The sequence below is a fragment of the Kogia breviceps genome, chromosome 20 (genome assembly GCF_026419965.1).
Source record: "Kogia breviceps isolate mKogBre1 chromosome 20, mKogBre1 haplotype 1, whole genome shotgun sequence".
In the NCBI taxonomy this organism is placed as follows: Eukaryota; Metazoa; Chordata; class Mammalia; order Artiodactyla; family Physeteridae; genus Kogia; species Kogia breviceps.
The window spans coordinates 25,243,734-25,259,214 of record NC_081329.1 but is presented as its reverse complement, the minus strand read 5'-3'; the positions used below and the strand labels follow the sequence as shown (position 1 = coordinate 25,259,214).

Sequence of the window (15,481 nt, the reverse complement as noted above, 5' to 3'; positions counted from 1 at the left end):
CCCACTGCTTTTTAGTAATTAAAGAAATATAGAAATTTCCATCAGGACACGAGCCCAGATAAGCACACATTAAGTACGTTCTAGATGCTTTCTAGAGAAAAAATAAAATATATCTAATGAGAGGAGAACAAATCAAGTAAGGCGTATTCATGGAATAAACTACTATAGTGTAGTCAGCAGGGACCATCAATCGATCTACCAACATGGATAAATCTCAATTTATGTTACATGAGAGGAAAAAAGAATGAAACATGTTACAGAAGGATATATTCTGTAGGATTCCATTTCTGTAAATTTTTATAAATTACAGTCATAAAGCAATGTAATGAAAATTATGTACTCACAAGTATATAAATGTATGCTAAAATATGAAAATAAAATAGAAGGCTATTAAATTATTGAGAGAAGCTGCTCTTGGGAAGATGGTGAAGGGAAAGAAGACGGAAAGAGGTTTGGAAGAAAAAGCACTTTAATTTTATCTGTACTACTTATTTCTCTTGTTAAAAATCTATCAAGCGGATATGGAAAATACTACTACTTATGATTAATAAATAATTAAGAAACAGCAGGGTGAAAGATGGGTATACAAGTTTGTTTTTTCTGTATTTTTAAAAATTCTCAAGAGACAACAACAGTCAGAATCTCTGATTAATCCATCATTACCAATATAATTCTACCAAATTTCAAAAGTTCCAGCCAAAAGCAGAAAAAAGCATTGAGTAAAGGCACACTTTTCATTATGCTTTATGAACTGTCGAAAGTAATGCATACCCCCCAATTGCTCTACAAATCTACAGCATCCTAGGACCCTAGGTTAAAATTCAGCGGATGGTACCCCCTCTCTTAATCTCTCCCAGCTGTAGAGAAGCACAGATCCACACACAAACAAGTAAGTGTACCTTCCCAATCTTACTTCCCCCTCTCTTTAAAAGAGAATGGAAACCAAAAAATCACCTATTGTCCCCCATGTTAAGATCTGCTTTATTACAGAACTGCCATGACACCAGCAAGAACCAGGTCTTACCCTTTCCACTCTTTTCCATCCATAAATCTGGGTCCCAAATTCTTTGATCCAAACTGCATGACAATCTAGATGCTCTATTAGCCTTCTGGCTGCCTCAAACAGAGAAGTTACAGGTAGACACATTTATGAAGTTGGGGCAGAATCGTTGGTTTGGGGGAGAAGTAAAGAAAAAAATCTTAGAAAATAAGGCAAAGGGACTTCCCTGGTGGCATAGTGGTTAAGAATCCACCTGCCAACGCGGTTCGATCCCTGGTCCGGGAAGAAGATCCCATGTGCCGTGGAGCAGCTAAGCCCACGAGCCACAACTACTGAAGCCCGCACACCTAGAGCCCATGCTCCACAACAAGAGAAGCCCGCGCACCACAACAAAGAGAATCCCAGCTCGCCCGCCACAACTAGAGAAAGCCCGCGCTCAGCAACGAAGACCCAACACAGACAACAAATAAAATAAATTTTTTTTAAAAAGAAAATAAGACAAAGAGAGGGGACAAAAATCAATCAACTAAAGAGGCTAGATGACATCAGTTTTCAATTATTGTACTGAAATCATCCTTCTGGCAGAGAAGAATGAATGTAGATCTCTAAAGAGTGTTGGCAAAAAGAATAGCAGACCACGAACAAGACGTCTCTCTGGTATCTACTGCATCGTAAAATTCAGCCAAATTTTCAGTTTTACTTTATAATACATCTCGTGAATAAAACCAAAGCAAAAAAATAAGGACCTCATATTTTCAAGTAAAATTAACACTCAAAAAAGACGTGGCATGTCCAACCTGGGACTCCTTATACACTTGCACACCACCACTTACACAGGATGGCAGCAGCTCTTCTTGGGATGCACAAAGTAAAGGTATCCTCAAGGACTTGTGCCCAGATAGAGGGAAGAGGAAGCAGCCCCCTGCAGGGGCTGAGCCTGAAGGGGAAGGTCTGGGTAGGTGCATCTGGTGAGGGGGGGGGGGGGGGCGCAGCAGAGACCGAGGGAGGAAGGGAGCTGAAGGGTTGATTTACGACCAGCTTTTTGGTTCTGTCTTGGGCGTTCCTGGTATGAATGCTGTTGTTCCCATCGGTTGAAAACATCATATGGGAAAGATTATGACCAACACAGTGGCTTTTTGCAGATTGGTGAAGCTCCGTTGGGGTGGCAAAAATGCCAAATGATGACCAGCCAGCTGACACTAATGAGCTGTAAGAGGTACAGCTGAACCCTGAACAACATGGGGGCCGGGGGCGCCCACTCTCTGTGAAATCGAAAATCCAGGTATAGTTTGCGTCTGCCCCCCACTGAAGCACTGCCCCTGTATCTGCAGTTTCTGCATCTGCCAACTCAGACAACCACAGATCATGTGGCACTGCAGCATTTAATATCGAAAAAGATTTCGCGTATGAGTGGACACACGCAGTTCAAACCCGTGCGATTCAAGTGTCAACTGTACCAGCATCCAGTACAAACCGGAGCAGACTTTCAGAAGAGAAACACGCAATTCCGTTTGGAGCAAGGCTATTACGTTCACGTTAACAACGCAACCAAATGCTTTTAACGACGGAATCTATCTTGAACATTCGAGATTTGGATGCAACTGATGGGAATAAAAAACAAACGGAAAGATTTCATAAACCATGTCTATGAAGTGGTCTGAGTTCAGAAAGTATCATCTCCAGCTGCATAGTTTTTGGAAGGCTTTTGGGGGAGAGTAGAATTTGAGTTAGGTAAGGAGGGGTAGGTAACATTTGAATTTGATAAAGATGAGAAACAGCACAAACTAAAGTATGGGGATTAGGAAATCTACAAAGAATGAGTAGGAAATGATAATAGTTCAGTTTCACTCACTTGTAAGGTACATGGGAGAATGAAAAATAAGTTAAAATAGCTAAGTCAGAGCCTCATTATCCAGGGACAGGAATGCCAGCCCAAGAATTTTAGCCTTCTCTCTGTGGCAACTGTGGAGTTCTGACTTGACACAGTAAAATCTATGCTCCAGAAAAAATCTTCTGACAGCAGCATTATTACTTATGAAGTCCATAAAGTGTTTGAAGAAACAAGGGAAAAACAGTTTTATATTTATTCTGACAGCTTAAAAGGTTGCTGCCATTACGCATGGAATTTTGAAATCTGTTTCTGCTCATTGTACCGACTATGCTGAATATATACCTAACCGACAACAGAGGAGTGTAAAACTCAACGGAGACAATACATTACTCGAACCTGAAATCAAATGACAATTTCATCTATACCCATGGACCGGTGCTTGTTTTTGGTTCCATTTACCAGGACGATGAACAATAATTTCAGGCAATTAATTCAGATCTTTGGCAAGGCCACACAAGAGTTTTGCTGAATACAAGAATACTGTTACAGCAAAAAAAAGAAAAGAAAAACGTCATTTGCCATGCAGCGTGTGTGTGTGTGTGTGTGTGTGTGTGTGTGTGTGTGTGTGTGTGTGTGTGTGTGCAACACTGAAGCTAGTCTTTCAGAAATTGCCCTAAGCATCAGAAATCCATCCACAACTTCACAGACGCTTTAGCAAGCTGGGCTCTGATATCAGGGTAGTAGTTTCATTAGACCTTCTCACTTCCAAAGGATCCACAGTATAAACTTTCAGAGCCGGCAACATAATCCTTCTCATCAAATATTTGGGCGATGGCTGGAAAATTGTTCTGCCAGCTGAAGAAGACAAAATCCATTCCTTCTGGCAATTTTCTGCAAACTCCAGGAATGAAAGTGCAATAACTTGTGGAAATTTCAAATATTCTCACACAAAAGCAGGGTCCTCCAAATCTCGAACTGTAAACCAACTCCTTGCTTATTACCTGAATGTTAAAATGTTGATTTTGCTTTGTGTTTGCATGGCCACTAAAGAAGAAGAAAATACTTTCAGACTTTTAAAGCCAAAGAAATGTTACATTCAAACGAAGTAAAGGCACGTTGAAAGCTGTACTTGGTAAGTAGCATCTCCCAGGTCAGGGATGCAAGAACCAAAAGACCATTTTCTACCACTACCTTGTTCCCAGCGACGGGAGCTTATCTGCTCAGATCAGGACGCTGCGCACAAGCCAGCCTGGAGATGGATGTCGGGTTTGACTCTTCTTGGTCGCTTGCAACAAGTTCCACCTGCTCTGTGATGCAGAGCTGGATCACTCTGGGGTTCTGATAATGACTCTTCAAGGTTTCTCTCGAAAGCCCTCGTCTGCTCACGCCCTAACTGTGTAAGAGCTTGGCAGGTGGGTAGGTGATGGCAGAGGAAGCTAAAAGGGTCTGCAGCTTGTTAATGATGGAGAGAAGACTGCACGCCAGCACTCCAGGTCCTTCCTCAGCTTTGCACATGAACTGTTCAACCATTCTTTCCCGTGTGGGGCTTACACTTCTTAGGTCACCTGGCTGCTGAGATGCAGGATGGATCCGGTTGAAGGATAGGTGGGGAATAAGGGTTGTACTGAAACACCATTCTGAACAAATTAATACTGAACAAATTAATTCAATCTACTTTAATTTGGAGGCTCTTCCTACCCCCACACCCTTTTCACCAACAGATTTCTTATTTGTGGCTTGTGTTTGTAACGATAAGCAATTGATTCCAATTTCCTCAAATGGAGTTTCACGCAATCCGTTGGTGAAGTGTATTTTGGCAATGCTTAAAAATGTTGTGAATGATGTAAACAAAATGGCCAGTTGCATGCATTATTCAGTTTTAAAAAGCAAACTCTTTTCAGAGGTTTTAAAAGAACCTATTTAACAGGTAAGTAACCATTATACACAACACCATCCAGTGGCTCAAGGACAATTTCTTTGATGCCTTCTCTGCTTCACGGACCATGCTAGGAATGAAATACTGAGTGAGTATCAGGAGACAAAATCCCTCCCCTTCAAGTAGTTGACGTTTTTAGGGCAGGGACAGACAATATACACATTTTCAACGTATTTTAAAATATATAGCATGTTAGATGATGACAAAGTTCTGTAGAAAAAACAGAGCAGGGAAGAGATTGTAGGGTAAAGAAGGTATTACAATCGATGACAGTGTGGCTAGAAGGGCTTAGGATGGCAAAGGAGGTAAGAAGGCAATGCATATTTAGGAAAGAACATTTCAAGCACAGGGAATAGTAAATGCAAAGGTCCTGAGGTGAGAGTGTGCCTTTAATACTAGAGAAACCATAGGAAGCAAATGTGGAGAAAGGCGTGTATGGGGGAGGGTGGGGAGGTGGCAAAGGGTAGAGAGGAGGAAGAGGAGGAGATGAGAGTAAGTAAGGAAGGGATGGGGACAGCACACATGCAGGTCCTTTTAGGTCCCTGGACTTTTGAGTTTGAGTCTGAGCGAGATTACGAACCTTTGGCATTTCCAGACAGAGGAGTCATGATCTCACTATCCCCCCCCTTTTTTTTTTTTTAAACTAGGCAAAGAACTTTATTAACCTTTGTTTCAAACTTTATTCCCGGGCTTCTTCACCTTAATTAGTGGCAAAAAATGAATTGTATATAAGCAAAAACTGAAAAGAACTGCAGTGTCCAGGGGCTTGGGCTTAAAAATATTAGAGATCTAGATTTTTATCAGATCCGTAAACAAAATTTTAAAAAGCAGCCACAATATAAAATAGCAGCTCCCAGTAACTTCAAGATTTATCCTCTTCAGAAGCTGACTCAATTGTTTCCTTCATTCTTGGAAGCCTCATCAGAATTCTCCACAAGCTCTGGAACTCCATCAACCTCCTCCACTCCAGTAACAAGTGGTGCCTTTCCATCCAGAGACTGTTTGGGCAGAGCTTCAGGCCGTCTCCTCAAACTGGTCACACCGCCTGCGCCAAGCTGGTTTAAGATGCTGGGTAGCATTTCCCTCAGCTGCTTTGTCTCCGCGTGGCCGGTGAGGGTCAAAGTGTTTGCTGCCAGAGATGCCGGAACCTTGGGGTTGTTAAAGTGGATCACTGTTCCTTGGTTTGTGAACATATGCACCCCTTCAATACCAGAGATATCGTTTACCCCCTAACTTCTTTAAAGGGAACTCAAGTTCTCTGTCCTCTGCTGTGGCTGTTCTACGAACCACCTTCTTCCTGCGAGCAGTTCCTTTCCCACCCATGTGCACTTGTGCCTGCAGTGTGGCGAGTTTCTCCTGGTGCAGGATCGTTTCTTTCCTCTGAGGCTCCTGTCCTCGGGTTCCGCAGAGAGGTGGAAGAAGAGACAAGAGACGGCATCGCCTGGCCCCCAGGGCGGCCACCCCTGGCCCGACCTCGACCCTGAGAGTCAGCCTGAGTGGGTGCACCTGTCCGGAGCATCGCCTTCCTCTCCTGCCCCGTCCCTCCCTGGCTCGCTTCTTCCGGGCACTTCCCTCCCCCGTTCCCATCCTCCTCTCATGCCGGGGTCCAGAGCCTTTCTGTACCTTGTTGGAGCGGAAATGGGGCCACGCAGGGGACTAGGGTTGGCGCTCAGGGGGTCTCGGGCAGACCAGCTGAGATAAGGCACACACGCGGGGACGCAAGATGGCAGCAAGAGGTCACTTTCTTTACATCGGCTCAGATGTTACCTTTTCTCTGAGGCCAACCGTGATGACCCTGTTTAATCCTGAAACCCGTGTCCCTCTTCACTCCCTCATGGGCTGACTTTTCTTTTTCCGTAGTATTTTCACCTTCTAAGTTTCTAGATCACTTTTCTTATTTATAAAGCATAGTCTATTCCCTGCTTCTCTACTAGAATGTCAGGTACACAGAGGCAGGGACCTGTCTCTAGGTCACTGGCAAATCCCAAGCACCTGGACAAGACTCTGGCTCAGTAAGGCTGCAAACCTTATACGTTCTTCTTATTGAGTCATGAAAGCTGATATAAGGATCTGCTAAGGATGATTTCCAAACAGCTCTAGAAAGCTATTCTATCCTGAATGCTAAAGGGAAATATGGGGGAAAGCAGGGACTAAGAAGAAAACAGTTCTTAATCATCCAGGTTTGTGAAGTGGAAGAGAACAAAGGGTAGAAAAAGGCTGACGGTCCTCACCTTAAATGAGCCACGGTAAGAAAGAAACTAAAATAATTTGCCAGTGTTTCTCCTCGAGAGTGTAACACTTATATGCCCATCAACAGACAAATGGATAAAGAAGGTGTGGTACATATATACAATGGAATATTACTCAGCCATAAAAAGGAACGAAATTGGGTCATTTGTAGAGATGGGGATGGACCCAGAGACTGTCATACAGAGTGAAGCAAGTCAGAAAGAGAAAAACAACTATCATATATTAATGTATATACGTGGAATCTAGAAAAATGGTACAGATGTACCGGTTTGCAAGTCAGAAACAGAGACACAGATGTAGAGAACAAACGTACGGACACCAAGGAGGGAAAGTGGCGTAGGGGGTGTTGGTGGTGGGATGAAGTGGGAGACTGGGATTGACATGTATACACTGATGTGTATTTAATAGATAACTAGTAAGAACCTGCTTACATCGGACTGAGTGAACTGATGAGGATGATTATAATTTTTGTGACTTTCTGTTTGATTAAAAAAAATCCCCCCCACAAAAAAGAACCTGCTGTATAAAAAATAAATAAAATTACATTTTTAAAAAAGATTGTAATACCCTCCAAAGTTCAAGAAATTGCTCTTGGTCAGATTATAAGAATCCTACCACATAAATTGCAAGGGAAGAAATGTAATTTAAGTTCTTAGTAAATTCAATTAGTTTTTCAAAATAGATAATGGGAAAACTTTCTAAAAACCAAGGTTAATGCAGCCAGGTAACTAATGAAGTGACCTCAGGCCCGATTACTCTTTTAATATTTTAATATGTGGAGAGACAGACTTCCTTCCCTTATTCATTTTTTCTGTGTGTCTTTGAGTAATGAGGCCTCAGAATACATGGTGAATTGAGATACAGTGCAAACACACCCGCAACCTGCTCTCACATTCAATAACTTAGTAGACATACACATTCTGCAGTAGAGTATCCCTAATTTATACCCTAATTAGAAATGATGATACTTTATACAGATATACCTCTAAATCTTCTATAACAGCAGAGTTGGCCAAGTAAATTTTAAAAATGTAAATAAGACTGGAGGAAGAAACTGTTGAAACTAGTTTAAAAACTCCTACCTTTCAAGGACTTCAGAAGCCTCCATTCTACATGAGGGCTAAGTAAATCCACTTAGTAACCTATTCAGAGAATTCAACTCTGTTTGCACAGCTACGAATTGAGAAAGTTATCAAATGTCTTTTTAATTTATGCTTTACGTTTGTAACTTGCCTTACATAGACATATGTACATAGACAACAGTTGAGATTATATGGGGGTGAGGTGTTCTGGTTGGGTGTGTTTTCCAGTTAGAATTATAGCATCTCAGAGTTGGAATAAAATTTAAATATAACCTTATCTCAACATCCTTCAGATGCTTGAACTTCTGTCAACATATTGTCCATCTTCTGCCAAAGCACATCAGATGAGGAGGTGATCATTGCCTCTCAGTCTCCTTTTCCTTCTAAGAGTCAGAGGCCCTGAAGATTCTGGCAGTGGTTAAGCTTAATCAGCTCTGGAGTCAGAGAGCCTGGATTCAGATAACCCCGTATCACTGTTAGACCTTCAGTACTTTATTTAACACCTAAACCTCCATTTTCTTATATGCAAAATAGGGGTAAACTTAGAACTTCCTCCCTACGGTGGTTGTGAAAACTAGAATTTGTGTGTGTGTGTGTGTGGTACGCGGGCTTCTCACTGCTGTGGCCTCTCCCGTTGCAGAGCACAGGCTCCGGACGCACAGGCTCAGCGGCCATGGCTCACGGGCCCAGCGGCTCCGCGGCACGTGGGATCTTCCCGGACCGGGGCACGAACCCGTGTCCCCTGCATCGGCAGGCGGACTCTCAACCACTGCGCCACCAGGGAAGCCCTGAAAACTAGAATTTGAACCATATAAAATGCTTATTATTGTATTCAGGATATTTAAATCAGTGTTGTTTTTGCTTTTGTTATGATCGTCATTTGGCACCCTGGGACAATGAGAATTAGCCAGAAATCATGTCAATTAGAACTATACAAGACTCATCTATTTTCTTGGCATTTCAGGGTTTTACAGCACCTCATGAAGCCTGGTTACCGAGAAAGATCAGCGTTCAGTGAAAGAGGCGCTGCTCATAGATTGACCCTAAAGAATAATCTAGAAATCACTTCTGAGAGGAAAAGTCCCTGAAAGTTTGATTTTCCTAAGAGTTGTGAATTCTTACACATGAAGACTCAACAATTGATGAATTGGGGTCTTGCTAGTCGGATTCCAGTGAATAGAGACTTCACTATATAACTGGCCTTTCTATCAATTAGTCCCAATTGGTAAATTTTACTGTACATTTGTCCCTGTCAAGAATGAATTAGGGCTTCCCTGGTGGTGCGGTGGTTGAGAGTCTGCCTGTCGATGCAGGCGACGCGGGTTCGTGCCCTGGTCCGGGAAGATCCCACGTGCCGCGGGGCGGCTGGGCCCGTGAGCCATGGCCGCTGCGCCTGCGCGTCCGGAGCCTGTGCTCCGCAACGGGAGAGGCCACAACACTGAGAGGCCCGCGTACCGCAAAAAAAAAAAAAAAAAAAAAAGAATTAATAATTTAAGTGTGACATTACATAAATACCAGACATTGATGTATGTGTATCATCTTCGGTATGCATCAATATTCCCATTAAGTCCTTGAGAGTGGCAAAAGCAGGCCAGGTGATCAGGAGGAAGTATTGCAGGACCTCTGTGAACCACACAGACCCAAAAACAGTGCAAAACTCACCTCCTGAAAAAAACAAGGAACTGGGTTCCAACTAGTAGACTGCAAACCTGACTTGTCTTGCCAAGCCAAGATGCTGGGCAAACTGTCTGTGTTTGAGTTCACTGGTGAAGCTATGGTGGCGTTTCTTGGGCTCCGGGCAACCACACGGGGCAGAGGTTGTAAGAGGCTATTTGTCACATCCTCAACAATGAGGCTTTATTTTCCCTGAAGGAGTCAGAGCCAGGAGCTGCTAACTGGTCACGGGTGTACACACATGCAAGAACCCAACCAACGATGCCTATTTCAACTTAGGAGCTGATGAGAAAGGCTGGGGAAAGAACCCAGTGCAGGGAAAGAATACAAGGGAAGAGATTCAGCATGTGCTATGTCCCAGGGTCTCCAAGAGCCACATTTGCCTCAATTATATACAATGGAATATTACTCAGCCATAAAAAAGAACGAAATAATGCCATTTGCAGCAACATGGATGGACCTAGAGATTTTCAAACTAAGTGAAGTAAGTCAGATAAAGACAAATATGATGATATCACTCATATGTGGAATTTAATTTTTAAAAATGACACAAATGAACTTATTTGCAAAGCAGAAAACAGATTTACAGATATTAAAAACAAACTTGTGGGGCTTCCCTGGTGGCGCAGTGGTTGGGGGTCCGCCTGCCGATGCGGGGGACGCGGGTTCGTGCCCCGGTCCGGGAGGATCCCACGTGCCGCGGAGCGGCTGGGCCCGTGGGCCATGGCCGCTGAGCCTGCGCGTCCGGAGCCTGCGCCCCGCAATGGGGGAGGCCACAGCAGTGAGAAGCCCGCGTACCACAAAAAAAAAAAAAAAAAAAAAAAAACTTGTGGTCGCCAGAGGGGAAACATGGGGCGGGGGATACATCAGGAGCTTGGGATTAACTTTCACACACTACTGTATATAAGATAGATAACCAACACGGACGTGCTGTAGAGCACAGGGAGCTCTATTAACTGAACACTCTGTTGTGATAACCTATATGAGAAAAGAATCTCAAAAAGAATGAATATACGTATAACGAAGTCACTTTGCTGTACACCTGAAACACAACATTGTAAACCAACTGTACTCTTATAAAAAAATAAAATAAAAATAAGTTAGATTAAAAATTCTTAATTCCCCTAGCAAGCTAGTAGCCAAGCTACAGATCTTTACACAGGCTCTATATTTGGCACTGTGTTCCCTTTCTAACAGCAGGACCCTACTCATCTGTACCCTTTCCTGGACCTCCCCCCTCCCACTTCTTGGCCCTGGTGCATCACCCTGTTTCCCATGAAGGCCACTTGCCCCTATTCCTACTACTTTGACGCAATAAGAAATATATTTTCCTTGATCAATCCACAAGAAATGAAGCTGTGCTCCTCCTTGGATATTGATTACTCCCTCCTGCCCCGACACTCCACTCTACACAACTTCCCTGTGTCTACGTAATTTCTGTGTATAGACCCTTATCCTACGACACAGTATTAAATAGGAGGAAAGAGCATGTGTCATCAGCCAGACACCACCTGAACTTGCACAATTTTAGTCCCTTAGCCTCCCTGAGGCATCATATTCTCCTCCTATTAAGAGGGAGTTGATGGTATCTACACCTTAAGGAATGGAGGCAAGAATCTAAGTAACTAATTCTGTATTTCAGATGTTAGCTATTATTAAATTCAGACTATTTAAGAGTTAAAAATATGCTTACAAAAATCAAATCTGAGGCATGCATACTGCTCTATTTCATTTTCAGAAGGTGGCAGAATTCTGCCATATACCTCCAATTCATTTCTAGTCTACAGACAAAGCCCTACATCTTTCTTTTCCAACGCTCTCCCTCTCTGCTCAGCCTAAGCGTATCACCAGTGTGTGTAATTAAGGGGCTTAGTGCTTGGCTGCCATTCTGAGAGGCACAGCCCCTGCCATGGTGCCACCTGGCTATCTATCAGAATTTGTTTTCTGCCATTTCCTGCTCTGAAATCCTCTTTTTGAGAGGAAGTTGGAAAAGACATAGAACCAGTTTCTACTTCCCAGCAAGACTTCAAAAAATGTGCCATTTGTCTTTTGGGAGGGCTCCCTCTTGACTTGCCTGTTTAGTAATTACAAGAGAAGACTCAAAGGCAGCGGCTTGGTAGAAACTCTCCCTGTCTTTGTATTTCTTTTCAGAGTCCAGTGAGTGACAATCTTCCTCATTAGAAAACTCCTGGTGCTTCCTGATCAAGTCAGAATGTCAGGCCCTAAGCAGATGAAGATAATTTAAAAAACGGAAACGATCTATACACCTAGATCAGAGTTTCAACTTCTCTTCCCAGATGCATCTGAAAATAACCATTAACTTTCAACAGAACAAACTAAAGACCCTCCAAGGTCACCGCATTACAAATGCACTGGAATCCACACAGTGAGGAAATAGTATCAGGGTGTCAAGAAGTTTCCAGATGGAAGCTTCAAGTTTTTAAAGCATTCCCCGTTTCCACCTGTGTTATCCCGCTGGTTTCTTATAACAGCCCTGGGAGATGTCATCATCAAATTCATTTTAACTAAGAAAATTTTAGTGCCCAATTTGCCATCTCAGGACCAGTGAGTGACAAGAACAAGGGCTTCCGACTTCAACTTCAGCATTTTTCCATCAAACCAGAGCCCTTGAAACCTACTCAGTTCCAAAAGAAAGGTTCCTATGTATTTTTCTTCTCGATTTGCGTTTTATCAATAACAGACTCATGACAATTTCTCCGTCTGCCAGACTGTGCTGTCACCGTCCTCCAGAACCTTGTCCACAAAGCCATTCTTAATTACACAGACAAGGACAAGACTGCGTCTAGCGGCACCGATAAAGGCGGCATTTCACCCACACTGCAGGTCTGTCAACAGGGGCTGATGGGAAGGGAGGTCCTGATGGAGAGGTGCCCAAAAGGCTCAGCCCTACAAAGACACCTTCAAAAGGGATGGGTTAACCTGACAAACATGATTCTGAAAACTCAGGACAATATTAAATAAATCAGTTAAAGCAATACGGCCCCTCACCTACTCCTGGAGGTTGACAGCCCTCTTCCAACAGTGGGGACCCACCAAATCATGCCTGTCCCACTCGGAATCCACAGGTCCCTTCCATCTCACGGTCCTTGAATGCCTACAGAGTCATTAGCCTGTGCTGCGCCAGAGCTGCCCTGTTCCGAATCCCCCTCTGATAATATCCCCTGCGATGACTTCACGGGCACTCTGACTCCTCAACAGATGGGAGTCCTACCCAAAGCAAACAGGTCTCTGAATTAGGTTGTAAGTTATCATCTTTACTTTGTGAGCTTCAGAATCAACAACTGGCCCATCATTTTCTAACTGTGTGGCCTTAGGCAAGCTTGTTGTTGTTTTTTTTTTTTTTTTTTAGCTGAGAGGCATGCGGGATCTTAGTTCCTCCACCAGGATCTAACTGGTGCCCCCTGAAGTGGAAGCTCGGAGCCTTAACCACTGGACGGCCAAGGAAGTCCCTTAGGCAAACTATTTAACTCTTCAAACTTCAGACCCTTTGTCTCCAACGCTGAATAGTTCTACCTACATCTCTAGTGGATACCACTGCTTATGAGCTTCTTCCTGTTTTTGAGGAGGAACCCCATCTACTACTCTCCTTTGCAAGGCTCTGCAAAGTTTTATGCCAATCAGGATAATTCCAATTCCATTTGCCTTATCAGTAATAGGCATGGGAAACAATTTCGACCATTAAGATGTGAATGACAGTATGCTAGAGGACTTTGAGACTTAAAATGATACACTCACGTAGAAAGGACCTTTCTTCTCCTAGACAATGTTGTGTCTGGATGCGATGGCTGGAACGGCTACAGCTATCTTGTTACCATGAGTGGAGTCAGCCTGAGTATACATTCAGCTAACTCACTGAGGATTATAATGTTCCAAAGTACCTGGTTTTCTGACATCCTCAATGAATGGCTGAATGAATCACTTATGTTGCACTGAATAATAAATATTCTTATAATTTAGATCATCTGAGTCAAGGCTTTTTCCTACTACTTGAAGTTGGCAGAAAGCATATTAACTGATAATTATGACAATATCTAACAACAAATGTCTCAATGTCAAGTATTATTTGAAACATGTCAGTATATTAGCTTATTTGATTATCACAACAATCCTTTCAGGCTGTTAGGAAATATAGCACAGAGAGGTTAACTTACCTGCTCAATTCACCTAGTAGGGGGCAGAAAAGGAGGCATTTGAGCCCAGGCCATCTGGGTCAGAGCCAACCACTGTGCAAAATCTCTTTCCTTAGTTACATGCATTATCTCATATGGGGGTAATAGGCTTAGCTTTAAAAATAAAGTCATCTAGGGCTTCCCTGGTGGCGCAGTGGTTGAGAATCCGCCTGCCGATGCAGGAGACACGGGTTCGTGCCCTGGTCCGGGAAGATCCCACATGCCGCGGAGCAACTAAGCCCGTGAGCCATGGCCGCTGAGCCTGTGCGTCCGGAGCCTGTGCTCCGCAACGGGAGAGGCCACAACAGTGAGAGGCCCGCATACCGCAAAAAAAATAAAAAATAAAAAAAAAATAAAGTCATCTAGACCCGCAAAAATAAATAAATAAAAATAAAGTCATCTAGACAACTTCTAATGCAAAGTTGGAGGAACTTAAATATGCTGGTAATTTTGTACTAATGATGATGCGTTTCATATGCTTCCAACAGTATCAGCAATCTCCCCACCCACTGGAATTGCTTCATCTCATCCTCCAGTATCTGAGTTTATTTTTTTGCACTGACCCTCACCACAGACCTCCCAATGGTTTCTTGATGGTCTACACTCCCATGATCAAACTGGTCACAAATGAGCCCCACTTATGCCTGATTCTCAATGCTGGCTTTTCTTCTCTCTGGAGCTTCCAATGTTACATGCCACTTGGACTCTCAATTTTTTCATTGATTTTTTAAAATTATTTTTTGGACAACTGATTTAGTCTCTTCAAAGCCAGCTTAGCAGAGTAGCTTCTGGCCATTCAATGGTACTAGGACCCATTTTCCTTTTTGTCTTCTAAATATTCCCCTAATTTTCTGACATCCTTATCCATCATTCCCAAGTAATTGGATCCTGAATACGTTCATATAATCCCATCCTTACCCAGTCTAGAACAATGACTCTTTTATCTCTTAGTGGCCTCTGTGAGTCTGGCTTAGTTGTTTCTCTATTTGCAGAGGGCACTTGAGGATGGAAACAGGTTGCTGAATGGTGGGGGGGAATGTGGCTTCTGCTTTTCTGTGAGGGAGGAAGAGCCGTCACAAAACCACCATGACTAGAGTCCTTAGCTATATAGTTTTAGAGCAACTATATGTAATACTTCTTGGTATTCCTAAGGTGGCTTGAAAACTAACAGCTAGCATTGATAGATCATCTATGATAGGCAATGCCCAAGCAAGGATGTATATCAGCTCTTTTAATCACCCTTACAGTGCTACCTTCCTGTTAGTTCTCCACATGACAAAGGTCGAAACAGAAAGGTTATGTAAGCTGCCCAAGGCCGCACAGCTGGTCATGGCTAACCCAGGCTTTGACCCAGGTGTCTGGGTCCACAGTCAACACGACACAAGAGTCTCGTAACACCAGAACTAAGTGAGAATTTATCAATAACCATTGCTTCCTTCCAGCCAGAAAGTCCTGTGAACTTGTGACCCAACCTCCCTCTAGACTTGACCTCACACCCTCCCCAGCCTAGGAGACCCT

The 15,481-nt window shown here is 43.2% G+C and overlaps 1 protein-coding gene and 1 pseudogene across 9 annotated transcripts in view; both read right to left on the bottom strand.

Moving 5' to 3' along the window:
* Positions 1 to 15,481, bottom strand: part of UNC5D (unc-5 netrin receptor D) — a 567,718-nt gene that overhangs the window by 269,678 nt on the left and 282,559 nt on the right. The window lies entirely within an intron of this gene.
* Positions 5,658 to 6,286, bottom strand: LOC131747576 (transcription factor BTF3 pseudogene; annotated as a pseudogene).